General features: G+C 49.5%; 1 pseudogene; it reads right to left on the bottom strand.

The window, feature by feature from the left end:
- Nucleotides 1-349: 349 nt before the first annotated feature.
- On the bottom strand, nt 350-1668 carry LOC136543009 (uncharacterized; annotated as a pseudogene).
- Between the last annotated feature and the right edge of the window lie 10244 nt (nt 1669-11912).

Raw genomic sequence — 11912 nt, 5'->3', positions numbered from 1 at the left:
TATTGACATCAGTAACTCTATTTTTTTGTATGCGCCCCTGGCAGCGAACATGCGGCAGCTAGCTGCAGCCTCCTCAACAACGGTGGCCAAGCCTCAGGAACAATCTACAACCCAAATTCTTCATGGTGGCTATAATTCTAATGCGCTGGTCAATCTGGTCAGCTAGAAATGACCTTATTTTCAATGGTATCCAGGCAAATATTCAAAACTGCAGAACGAAATTCTTGGAAGAAATCAGACTAGTTCAACACAGAGTCAAGCAAAGCGTCCAAACAGATTTTCATGCATGGATCCTCAGTCTAAATCTCGATATTTAAGCTGCTTTCTTTTCATTTACTTTGTCTCTTTTTTAGTACCATAGAGTTTTCTTCTTTCCTGTTTTGTTTTGTTTTATTTTACACTTGTAACTTCGAACCTTTTTATTCGTAATAAATTTCTGTAGGGGCCAAGGCCCCTCCAGTTTCCTCAAAAAAGTAAAATGAAGCGCAAAAAAACCCGTCAGAGACAGAGGTGCGTTACGCAAGCTGTTTTTGGGCGCTGAAACATAGCAACCAAAATAGATCTCAATAACTGGCTCCGGAATTTCGATTGAAGACTTGTTAGCTAGAGTTCCGTAGCTATTTCCATTGCAACATATTGGATCAGGGCGGAAGCGTTTTGAATAAAGGACATGTTTGTCATCTTTCATGAAACTCGGTGGAGAAACATACGAATGAAAAATGTCTTGCAAATTAGGCAGCAGTGTGATTTCTCCTATTGCAGATTGAAGCACAACCTTGAACTGAGCTGTCCACCACTGCATGCACTTAATAGTGATCCCGATTATATGTCCGTGTCCTCCGAGATTCTTAGCCTCATGCATAGATAGAAGCGTTTCTCAAGCTTCCTGCAATCGTCATATGTATACTCTAGTATGACCTCTACGCCACGCCCTTCCACAGTCACGGGATGTAGATACAAACTGAGTAATTGGCTTGGTTTCTTTACCATTATTTCACAACCGAGAGTTTTCCCTTCAAACAGATGCCTGACAAATGGATAGCGGAAGGTGACATGCTGGAGCGGGCAGCTTGACTCCACCTCTGCTACAAACTTTTCAGCCCAGTCTGCATACCTCTCAAATTTTTGGGCAACGGAGGAACTCGACTTCTCCTTGCCCAAGCCAACAAGAGAAGAGATGGACAAATTCACAGCTCTATTAGCAATCCTCTGAAGGTAGGAGGAACTCCTTACCACCGCTTGCCCGGTCTCTTCAAGCTCTTGCGGCTTGTACATGTTGAGCAGGTCCATCCCCTCCTTATGGACTCGCTTGAAAATCTTCCATCTATGTAGCAAGGAGACATATGTGATTGCTATCTTTCCAGTCTTCTCGAGGACAAAATCTAACCGAGAGACTGCAATCTCGATCCTTGCAATGGTGTCAGCTGTCAACACCTTGTTGTCCAGTCTGGTTGAAATGTACGAGAACACTTTGCTCACACCCTCCTCAACAACGGCTGAAGGTAGGGCCATCAGGTTTCCTTACAGCTGTTTTGTATATCTGCCGAGGATACAAAATAATGAGAGCTGTACCTTGACGCACACATATATATGAGAGAAGCTTCAATTCCAAAGGATACATATGGAATCTTACTATCTTACAGAGAAGAAACATTATTATAGACCTCCGCGTGCTGTGAACACGGCCACTCCGCAACAGCCAGATAACAATAGCCTCGGTCAACAGCCACGTCGCAGCAGCCAATCACGAGTGACACGTCGCCCAATGGGGCCCACATGTCACCGACGCAGTGGACAAACCGCGAGCGCAGCTGGTTCTTCCGAAAACCACTAGTCGCGGGGCCACAGGTCAGCCTAACAGCAGGTTGGGCGCGTGGTGCAAATGGCGGCATGAGCTTCGAGGGAGGCGGGCCTACTCAGTGGCGCGTCCAAAACATTGGAACGGGCGGCGCGGGACAACAGGTGCGAGGGCGTGCTGACGTCAGGTGGGGCTAGGATGTCATCGGCTCTGAGAAAACACAAATCGTATGAACGGTGAAGATGGATCCGCGTGGCCTCCGATCCAGCCGTTCAGGATGTCCATGTCAGCGATCCATGACGAGCTGGTCTTCATGCACAGGTGCCAAGGCAAGACGGGGCCAACTACATGCGCGGATGCGTGCGTTCACTGTAGAGGGCAGCATGGTCACAGGGAAGCAGGCCGGATTCAGGTGTGGCTTCGATCTTTGTGGCCTTTTGTGTGGCAACAGGAGGGTGTGGCCGTTTGTTTTGTGCCATGTGACTGTTGTTTTGCCGAAACCATGGGCGGCGCTAGTGGTATGCGGTTAATTTTTCTTTGATTTAGCCGCCCCTACAAATGGACACAGCAGGGGCGGCTCATAATAGCCGCCTCTATATACCAGCCGCCCCTACAAATCGACGTATTTGTAGGGGTGCTCGTATTAGCAGCCGTCCCTACTATGCCATTTGTAGAGGCGGCTGCTATGCTGGAGCCCGAGCACGCCACTGCAAGGGCTTCTCTAATGTCAACAGACCCTTAAAAAAAAGCGCCGTTGCTACCTACTGCTTTTCACGTTATATTCCCTATGATTTGAGCCGCGGTACTTTTCTTCTATTTCTTCTTGCTGGCAGCTAGCAATCATGCATGGCCACGACGAAGACGAAGACTTGCTGTCGATGCTAGAACCCAAATGGCAGTGTCAGCATGAAGTGACACGGCAGCCACAAACAGCAGTCACGAAGTAGTACCTAGCTACATATCGACAAACCTTATATAATTAATTACCTAATGTGGCCAACATTATTCGTGAAGACTACGACCATTATTTGAGTACCAACGTATCATTAAGGACCACCGGTGTTCGTGCCCTCGTTTTAAAGAAAAATAGAGATTTTATCCTTGTTTTCGAAGTTTTGTGATTTTACCTCTATATGTGCTCGAACCGAAGAAAGAGCTTGTGTCCCTCTGCCGTGATTGGTACTTACGTGTTCTCCTAACGAGCATAGATCTTGTACAAGCATGCTTCCCCACCGGCACATTTAGAAGCCCAGCCGGAAAAATTATCTTTAACTTCAATGACATATAGACATGCTTTCATCTCGGAGCAATGAAAATGAATTTAATTCGCACGTAGTGTCTATAAGTCCTTGCCCTCCCGATATGATATGAATGTAATCTTTTGATTTTGTTGTAACTAACCCACGCCGTGATTTGTAAAAAAAAGTGCATATTGTAAAACAAATACCAAGTGTGAAAGCCGGGTATATAGACCCTCAAGCTATAGCACAAACAAATTTTAATTACCCTAGACAGTGGAAACTGGATGCCAAAGAGCTAGCTACTGGAAAAACGCTTCGGGAGAAAGAGGACATCCGTGCGAAGAAACTAAGGCAAAAGTCCCTTAAGGTTTCGGCATACATTGCCCAGGCTTTTAAAAATCTCCAACAACACCCTATGGCTACCATACAACTTCGAGTAAGTTCAACTCTATACTTAAAGCTTTGTTCGATATATTTTATTCGATGCAAAAGAGCTTATCTAGTTCTATGATTAAATTCATGCAACAACCACTGGATTTGTATAGGCGTCCGGCATGGGTCTTTGATTCAATAGATAGGGACCCGGTAACATACAAGGACTTCATATTGATTCTCAAGATGTATACATATCGGCAATCCTCATTAGCTTATATGTTTATATATATACTTGTAACGTTCACTTTTAGATACTAACAGGTTGCAAATGCTAAAATAATTCGAACAGGGCATTCAGGTTCTATGTCACTGAACATCACGGAAGGCATGATCCAGCAAGAAAGAAAAGGCTGGCTATAAAAACACTATGTGCGGTAAGTGTAACTTACTTTAATACTCCGTTACATGGTTGTAAAAAACATTACTTAACATTTCTATATGTAAAATACACAGTGCCCTAAGCAAAAGCATTACTTTAATACTCCTACTGCTTTTCACGTTATATTCCCTATGATTTGAGCCACAGTACTTTTCTTCTATTTCTTCTTGCTGGCAGCTAGCAAGCATGCATGGCGACGACGAAGACGAAGACTTGCTGTGGATGCTAGAACCCAAATGGCAGTGTCAGCGTGAAGTGACACGGCAGCCACATACAGCAGTCACGGAGTAGTACCTAGCTACATATCGACAAACGTTATCTAATTAAGGCCTTGTTTAGATCACCTCCAAATTCCAAGTTTTTTCACTCTCTCCATCACATCAATTTTTAGCCGCTTGCATGGAGCATTAAATGTAGGTAAAAAAAATAACTAATTGCACAGTTTAGTTGGAAATCACGAGATGAATCTTTTGAGCTTAGTTGATCCACGATTGGATAATATTTACCAAATAAGACGAAAGTGCTACTATTTATCGGGTTGCAATTTTTTGCAATCTAAACATGGCCTAATTTCCTAATGTGGCCAACATTATTGGTGAAGACTACGACCATTATTTGATAATAAGGCGGTGTTTAATTGGGCAAAGTTTGCGCAGACAAATTTTGCATAGTGAAGATTCTCTACTGTAGCATTTTGTTTGTATTTATGAATTATTGTTCAAACATTGACTAATTGGCTCAAAAGATTCGTCTCGCAAAGTTAAAGCAAACTGTGCAATTAGTTTTTGATTTCGTCAACATTTAGGTACTCCATGCATATACCGTAAGTTTGATGTGATGAAGAATCTTCTTTTTATATAGTGCACTTTTCAGAAGTTTGGAGAAACTAAACAAGGGCTAACACATGTGCATAGAAGCCGCCAGTAAAAGCTGGTAGAAGAAAAGTCTTGCGACTCAAATCATTTATATATATATATTTTTTTTTTGCTGCTACAGTTGGATGCTAGCGCGGACTCCAGGTCTTTGTCATCATCCACTAATGCATACATATGCCGCCTGCAAGAACTGATTGTGTTGAGACTAGCTGTCTCTGACAGCGTGGAGGAGATAGAGGCCTCCGCCCGCTAGGCGGAGGCTCGGGGAATAGGCACGACAGGTGGGCGTGTAGGGAAATGGCACGTAAAACTAAGGTTTTATTAATTTATTCTTCATCCTCCCATACTGTTACAAGTGTTCTCTATTTATAGTACTCAACTACTTCTTGACAGAATTTATTACAATGTCCCTCAACTGCTACAGTATATTCCTGGAATATTCCGTCACTAGTCTATCGTTTGCGGGGCAATCTTGCCACACCGTCTTCAAGTAATGGGCCTCCATAAGAGGCCGGCCCACCGTGTCTCGGTCTTTGGCCCAGAGGCCTGGGTTCCCGATGCTGGCCTCCGTCTTCAGGGGCGCGCCGCTGCATACGTGAGTCTCCGCCGGTCCGGTCAGAGACCTCATCCGTAAGTCTCCGCCCGGCCGCACGGGGGCCATGCTGGCGTGCACGCGCGGACCACGGGCGCCTGCGATTAGGTACCTGCACACACTTAGGCAAGATTGTTTGTTTGGTTAGTTCGGGGGTAGGGCGGCCTCCGCCTTTAGCGCCGGAGATGCGCGTCTGCCGAAGCGGGGCGGCCTCCGCCTTTAGCACCGGAGACGCCTGTGCCCAGCCCGGGCGGAATCTACGAAAAGCTCACTGAGCCTCGTGCAACACCCTACAAGCATAGCCAGGAAAGTTCCTTTAGTCAGCGCCAGATCTCCGCCCTAAGACGATCGAAGAAACCTTATTGACACATCGCCATCGGAGGCCTTCGCCACCCGCCGAGGCCGTGTTACAACAGTTCCCTCTTTTGAGACCATGGTTCCCCTAAGCGTGCCGTGAGCTCAAAACACCTTGACCAAAGGCGTCAACGAGGGCGGAGGCCACACGCATTAGCGTCTCCGAGCGAGGCCCCGCTACTGCCCCCTGGCTCGCTCTGGCGCAGCCGCTGGTCTCGTTGAGAGTAGCTGTTGGGCAGCAAATCTAGCAGTTGTCCTACGCTGTGGCCGTTTACGCCATATCACTTTCCGTTGTATACCTTGCGACTTCTTCGGAGATGACCGTTGTGCGGCAGGCGAATTCTCCGGAGATGACCGTTGTATGGTGGGAGCCAGACCGCCCGCTCGCGGCCTATATAAGGGCGGGGTTGGTGGTGGGGTCCCCCCCCCCCCCGCATTGCTCATTCGCTTTCTTTGCCTCTGAGAAATCGCTCTCTACTCTCTTCGCTTTCGCCTTTGCTGCCTTCGCACATTCCGTCTTTCTACCTACGTCTTGCGCCTAGGCTGCCGCCACAGTGGCTTTCTTTTCCGCCTCTGCCCATACTCGCCGGCCCATCTTCTTCGGACCCTATCGCCACCTTCTCGGTGTTAGGGCCGCCGGTTGGGGTGCATGTTTTGAGGAGTGCATGCTTGCCTCCGCCTCTGTGTTAGAATTTGAAAAGCTAGTGGAGGAGGATTTGGGGAGTGTCTCTGCGTCCGTCGAAGACCTGATCGCTGTGGATTCCAGAGACATGGCGATAAAGTCATGGGATTTCGGCCCTTCCTCCATTACTGAAGAGGCGGTCGCAAAGATGTTGAAGGAATCGTGTTTTCCTTCTTTGAGGGTAAAAATCCCTCTGCCTGGCCAGACTGTTCCGGAACTGGAGGAGGGATATGCGGTGGTGTTTCGGGACTTCTTCACCTGCGGCCTCCGCCTTCCTTACATCCCCTTCCTCCGCCAGGTGTTGGAGACCTTCAATGTCCAGCTCCATCATCTAACTCATACTGCCTTCCTTACGCTCAGCAAATTCTATCGGGCTTGTGTTTCTTATGGTGCCGAGACAGATGTGGACACCTTCTGCGTGTACTATGAGCTGCAGAAGCAGCCGAAGAAGAAGAAGGAGGTGCGGGAGGGCAAGGAGGTGGAGGTGACATACCAGTATGGTAGTTGCACCTTTATGTCGAAGAGGAACCAAGGCGTAGACCGCCTGGAGATCTCTTTTTGCTAGAAGGGCAAGTGGGACCGCGGCTGGCTTGAGCAATGGTTCTATGTGAAGACCTACGGGGTCCACGGCACTACCGAGGATGGTGTGGAGGTCGCGGAGTATCCATTGACTTCAAGAATGGAGGAGATGGCACCGCATACGCGCGTGGATCCACCGGAGGAGGTGTCTCCGGCGAGGCAGGCTTGTGACTGGGCTTTTGCGGCAGCGTGCCGCTACTCCGAGGGTCGCGACCTGGTGGAGGAGATTATGGCCTCCAACTACTGGCCCCTAGGCAAAGACAACCTAGCCTTTCGGCTGGAACAGGTGAAGTTTCCTGTTTTTGGGCCGGAGGCCGAGATTCCGTTTCCCCGCTTCAGGCAGTCTTTGGGGGAGGGGGTGATGGAGGATAGTTTCATCTCCGAGGTTGAGGAAGCCGCCGTTGGATTGGTTGGCAAAATTTCCAAGCGTGAGTACATGTCTCAGAGAGCCCTGGCAGGCACCATGCCGTGGCTCAATTGAGTTTTTGAGGAGGTCAGGATCGTCTACCGGGAGCGTGAGGTTCCCACCGAGGTCCTGGCTTCGATTGAGAAGAAGAAGAAGGCCTTCACGAAGAATGTTACAGCGGAGGCCGAGTCCAAGAAGAGGAAGGGCGCCGTTGTTGCTCGGGCGCCTGCGAAAAAGAAGAAGAAGAGCGGTACTCTGGTGATCGTGTGGGCCGTGTCTTCTGCCGGTAGTGTGGGCGTTGCCTCCGCTGGCAGTGGACGTGTGGGTCATGAACGAAGAGGATCACGGCTCTCCTGGAGCTCCGGTGTGCCCTGTGAGCGGTGCTGGGCGTCCGGGGGCCATTGCTGCTCCAGCGCGCACCTTGCATGGTGCTGTGAGTGTCGGCGAACAGCCGGAGGCTAGCGCCGCTGATCCTATGCCCGACATTCTTGGCGGGCTGTATTCAAGTTCTGAAGAGGGCGCGGAGGCCATCTTGCGGCATGCTCCTTCATCTCCCGCCGTTGTTGCGCCTTCGCCCGTGCCAGTGGTCGACGTCGGGCAGCCGGAGGCCGTGCTTGCTGAGCAATCCCCGGCGGCTCAGTCTTCTTTGAGTCCTCCGCCCGTCAGGCCACTAGCAGAGGAGAGCCGGCCCTTTGGACCTCTGCCGCATGATATGGCGGAGACTTCTGCCTAGGGGCTCGGCAGGCGGCCCAGCCTGGGCTTTTTATGAGTAAGTTTGTTTGGTGCACATTTTTGTGTTTACTGTCTTCGCCCAGTTTATTTGTTTATGTATTGTACCAAGTGCTAATACCATGTACTTGTTGCTTTGTAGGCGATGTCATGGCTGGACACCTCACCCCGGAGGAGCGAGCGGCCGCTGCAGGTGTTAGGTCTGGTCCGGGGCAGCCGGGGCTGATAGCGCCGGGTCCGAGTGAGTATAGAGTGTTTTTATCTTACTCGTCTTTTGGCCTATTTCTGATCGGCCCTCTGACCTGAGTTATTGTTGTTGTTTTTTTTTGCTACGTAGGCTCCTCTGACACTTCTATCTCAGGTTGGGAAGAGTGCTATCTTGGGGTTCTTAGAGACGTCGGAGGTGGTCTCTAGCTGTTGGTGTATTTATTGTGAGATTTGCTTTTCTCACCTTATTGTTTTGTGTTAGTTTATTCTTCTTTGAACATATCGCTTCAAACAGCGTCTGAGGGACATGGATTTCTTCCAACTTGTCCATGTTCATCTAGAACACCAGAGCTTGGTGCGTCTTCGGCGGTTTGCCTTTTTTGGTGTATGTTCGCCTTTAGACTTGTTTTTGTTTCTGTTGCTGATCGCCTTGGTCTTCTTCTTTCTGGTCGCAGGGGTATCACACGGCCGTTGTTATGGAAGAGCGCTGCACTCGTGAGGTCTCCGACCAAGATACTACGATTGAAGCGCTCAAGGCGGAGAACGAGCGCCTGGAAGGTGAAAAAGGGGGTCTATCCAACTCCCTTGCATCTCTCCGGCTTTCTCTGGTGGAGAAGGAACAAGAAAAGGATGCTTTGAGGGCCGATCTCGCCAAGGCCCGAGATGCAGAAGTTTTGTCCACCGAGCAGGCCCGCAGGGCGAACGAGTTGGCCGAGGGTCTCCGGCGAGAGCTTGCCTCTGAGAAGGAATCCGCAGCTGCGGTGGGGGAGCAGCTATCTTTGACGACGAGGCATTTGGACTCGGTCAAGGGGGTCCTTGCTACAACCGTTGGCCACTACCGGGCCATCATCGTCGAGTTCGGAGGCAAAACCTCTACTCCTCCGGAGGAAGACAGCGTGTACGCCCTCGCCTCCTGGCTAAAGCGTCACCTTGCGAAGCTCCCCGGTCTGATCAATGGCTGCACGGACTACGGGGCGCTGGCGGGAGTGTCGAATTACGCCAAGCTTTTGGTGCGCGGCGGGTGTATGCATACCGAAAGTATTCCAGAGGGAGCGCTGCCGGGTCCGGAGGAGCTTGGTGAGACTTCTCTTGGTTTGCGAAAAACCTTGAGAAATTTCATTGGGTACTTTTGGGCTAAATTTGGGAGACCTGCTGCCTAGAAACTGGCGGAGGAAAAGAGGGCGAAGGTATTTCTAGTCTTTGTAGCCGCTATTTTTGTCTCCTTGCTTTTTGCTGAGCTGTGAAGGCTTTCGTTGCCTGTGCCCCTGATACTTTAGCCTGTGCTACAGGATGCGCAGAAGTGTCTTGCGGGCAGGCCTTCGTCAATTCCGCGCTCGGCGACCGCGGGCGGTGCCTCCGCCACCGCTGGCGCTCCGGTGGGCGCTACGATCGGTGGTGGTGATGGTCGGAGGCCACAGGCGCCGTGCCCGCCCACAGTTGATGCGGGCTCCGTTCTAGGGACTTCTACTGCGGCTGATGTGCCGGAGGTCTAGGCTCTTTGTAGCACTTAGTTGTTTTGGCTTGTGTATTGTAGTCCAGTTGGACTCTTGTAAATAAAGTTTATTTTGTTCTGAATGGTTTTGTGGGAAATTTTAATCTTGCGCAAGTTCTGAATCGGGAGCCTGCGCAAGATATTGCGCCTTTGACTCTCTACAACGACGGTATTTATGTGAGCGGAGAGCTTTGGGAGTATTGGCGTTCGGCCTTTCCCCGCAGTGTTGCGCGCGACGTGTTTGAGTCAGTTAAGTTTGACATAGACAACGAGCGCGCTGGGTTTACTCGCGCACTTGCTTGGCGCGGACCTCCGCCACAATAGTTAGGATTTTATTGTAAGTTTGTGTCCTGTAAGAACGCTACTTGATGTTTTATGGAATACAAAACAGGTTCACTTTCTTGATTGTTTGTGCGGGGGCTTTAGTCTGTTGTGCTAGTTTACATATCTCATCTAGTCCCGAGCTTGCACACCGTTGTCCTTTGCTTGGGCGAACGTGCATGATACAGAGGTGGTGGCCAGGACCTTCGCCCCATGTTCTCTCCTTCTCTGTGCTTGCTTGATGGTCGGGGTAGAAGTGTTGGCAGTTTTTTGGCCGGCAGAGGCGTACTTGAAGTCCGCCTGGCGGGGCTTCATGAATCAGTGTGTGATCCGATAGGAGGTTTGGCGCAGCTTGTGCAGACGGCGGAGACTTTTGGTATTTCTTTAGCTGGGTGTTTTAGCTGTCTGGTGGTATGGGCCTCCGACGCTGCACACTCGTGGGACATGTTTCATTTGTGGAGATGGCAGGTTAGGTCTCCAGCGTCAGGGGGATATTACGAGATTTTGTGCGATATCCCCCTTCTTCCGTAGGCCTGCGTTGATCATCACCGTGCCATAGTTCCTGTCTCTTTTCCCACTGTCTCCGACCGTCTACTGGTCCCTCCGACTTTACGAGTTTTCGTACAATATCTACGGCCGACTTAGATATCTAAGCAGACCCCTGCCTCCATGGCCGTTGCTGTGGCTTGTGCTTGTGCTCTACCTTCATCCCCCCTTGCGCCTTGTGCTGACTGAGGTTTTAAGGGCGTGGGGGAACCCGTTTTATAGCGCGGTTGTGGCTTTTGGTTATTAAATTTTTGGTACGTTGTTTGTTGGAACGTATCTTGGCTTTAATGGCCTATACCTTGCTTGAATTATTCATGTCTTTTGAGATCTTTTGAAGTAAATAGGCATAGTGCCTAAGTGACAGGGTTTTGTCAGACCTTTTCCTCATTTTGCTGTTTTCGATGGCGGAGACCTTCTTCCTGGTTCTAGCGCCATAATGGTGTTGCCCCTGATGCTTGGGGTGGTTTTTTTGTTAAGGTTGGAGGCTTGTTTGGCCAAGGTTGTTTTTGCCTTGATGCCTGAATTTGTTCAGGTCTTCGTTGAGGTCGGAGACCTGTTTGGCCAAGTTTTTTTTGTGCCTTGATGCCTGAATTTGGATAGGTCTTTGTCAAGGTCGGAGGCCTGTTTGGCCAAGGTTGTTTTTGCCTTGATGCTTGAATTTGGACAGGTCTTTGTCAAGGTCAAAGGCCAGTTTGGCCATAGAGGTCATTTCAAATTGCCAATGCCTGTGGTCGGCGCTTTGAAAGGACCTGTGCTTATTTTTGTTAACCAAATATTGCGGCGCCAGAGCTGGTCGCTTTCGGTTTTGAACTTTTCCAGCGTTCTTTTGCGGAATTACCTCTTTATACTTCTAGAGGATTTTTACATTGAGTCTGCCTCGTTAAAAACCTCACCTCCGCTTGGAGTTCCCCTGTGAGGAAAAGAGTACAGGCTCTTTTACATTTTTTGGCTTTAAGAAAAAAACTGAAAGGTAAATGAACGGAGGGGCCTCTGCTTATTATTTGCAGAGGTTGCCCTTTGGTACATTGCCTATATGTAGTATCTGCGGAGGCTATCAATATTCCATGTGTGGGTTGTCGTGACACCTTCGCTGTTGGTCAAGTGGAAAGAGCCCGGGCGGCCTGCTGCCGTTGCTGTGTATGAGCCTTCCCATTTTGGCTGCAGTTTTCCAACAAGTTGTGCGTTGGGTTTTCTTCTGAGTACGAGGTCTCCGTGTTTTATGTCTTTCCTAACCACCTGAGAGTCTCTCCACTTTTTGGATTGGGACTGATATTTT

Source organism: Miscanthus floridulus, chromosome 3, assembly GCF_019320115.1.
Source record: "Miscanthus floridulus cultivar M001 chromosome 3, ASM1932011v1, whole genome shotgun sequence".
Lineage (NCBI taxonomy): Eukaryota > Viridiplantae > Streptophyta > Magnoliopsida > Poales > Poaceae > Miscanthus > Miscanthus floridulus.
Note: the sequence above shows the minus strand (reverse complement) of the source record. Positions and strands in the feature narration are given on the sequence as shown.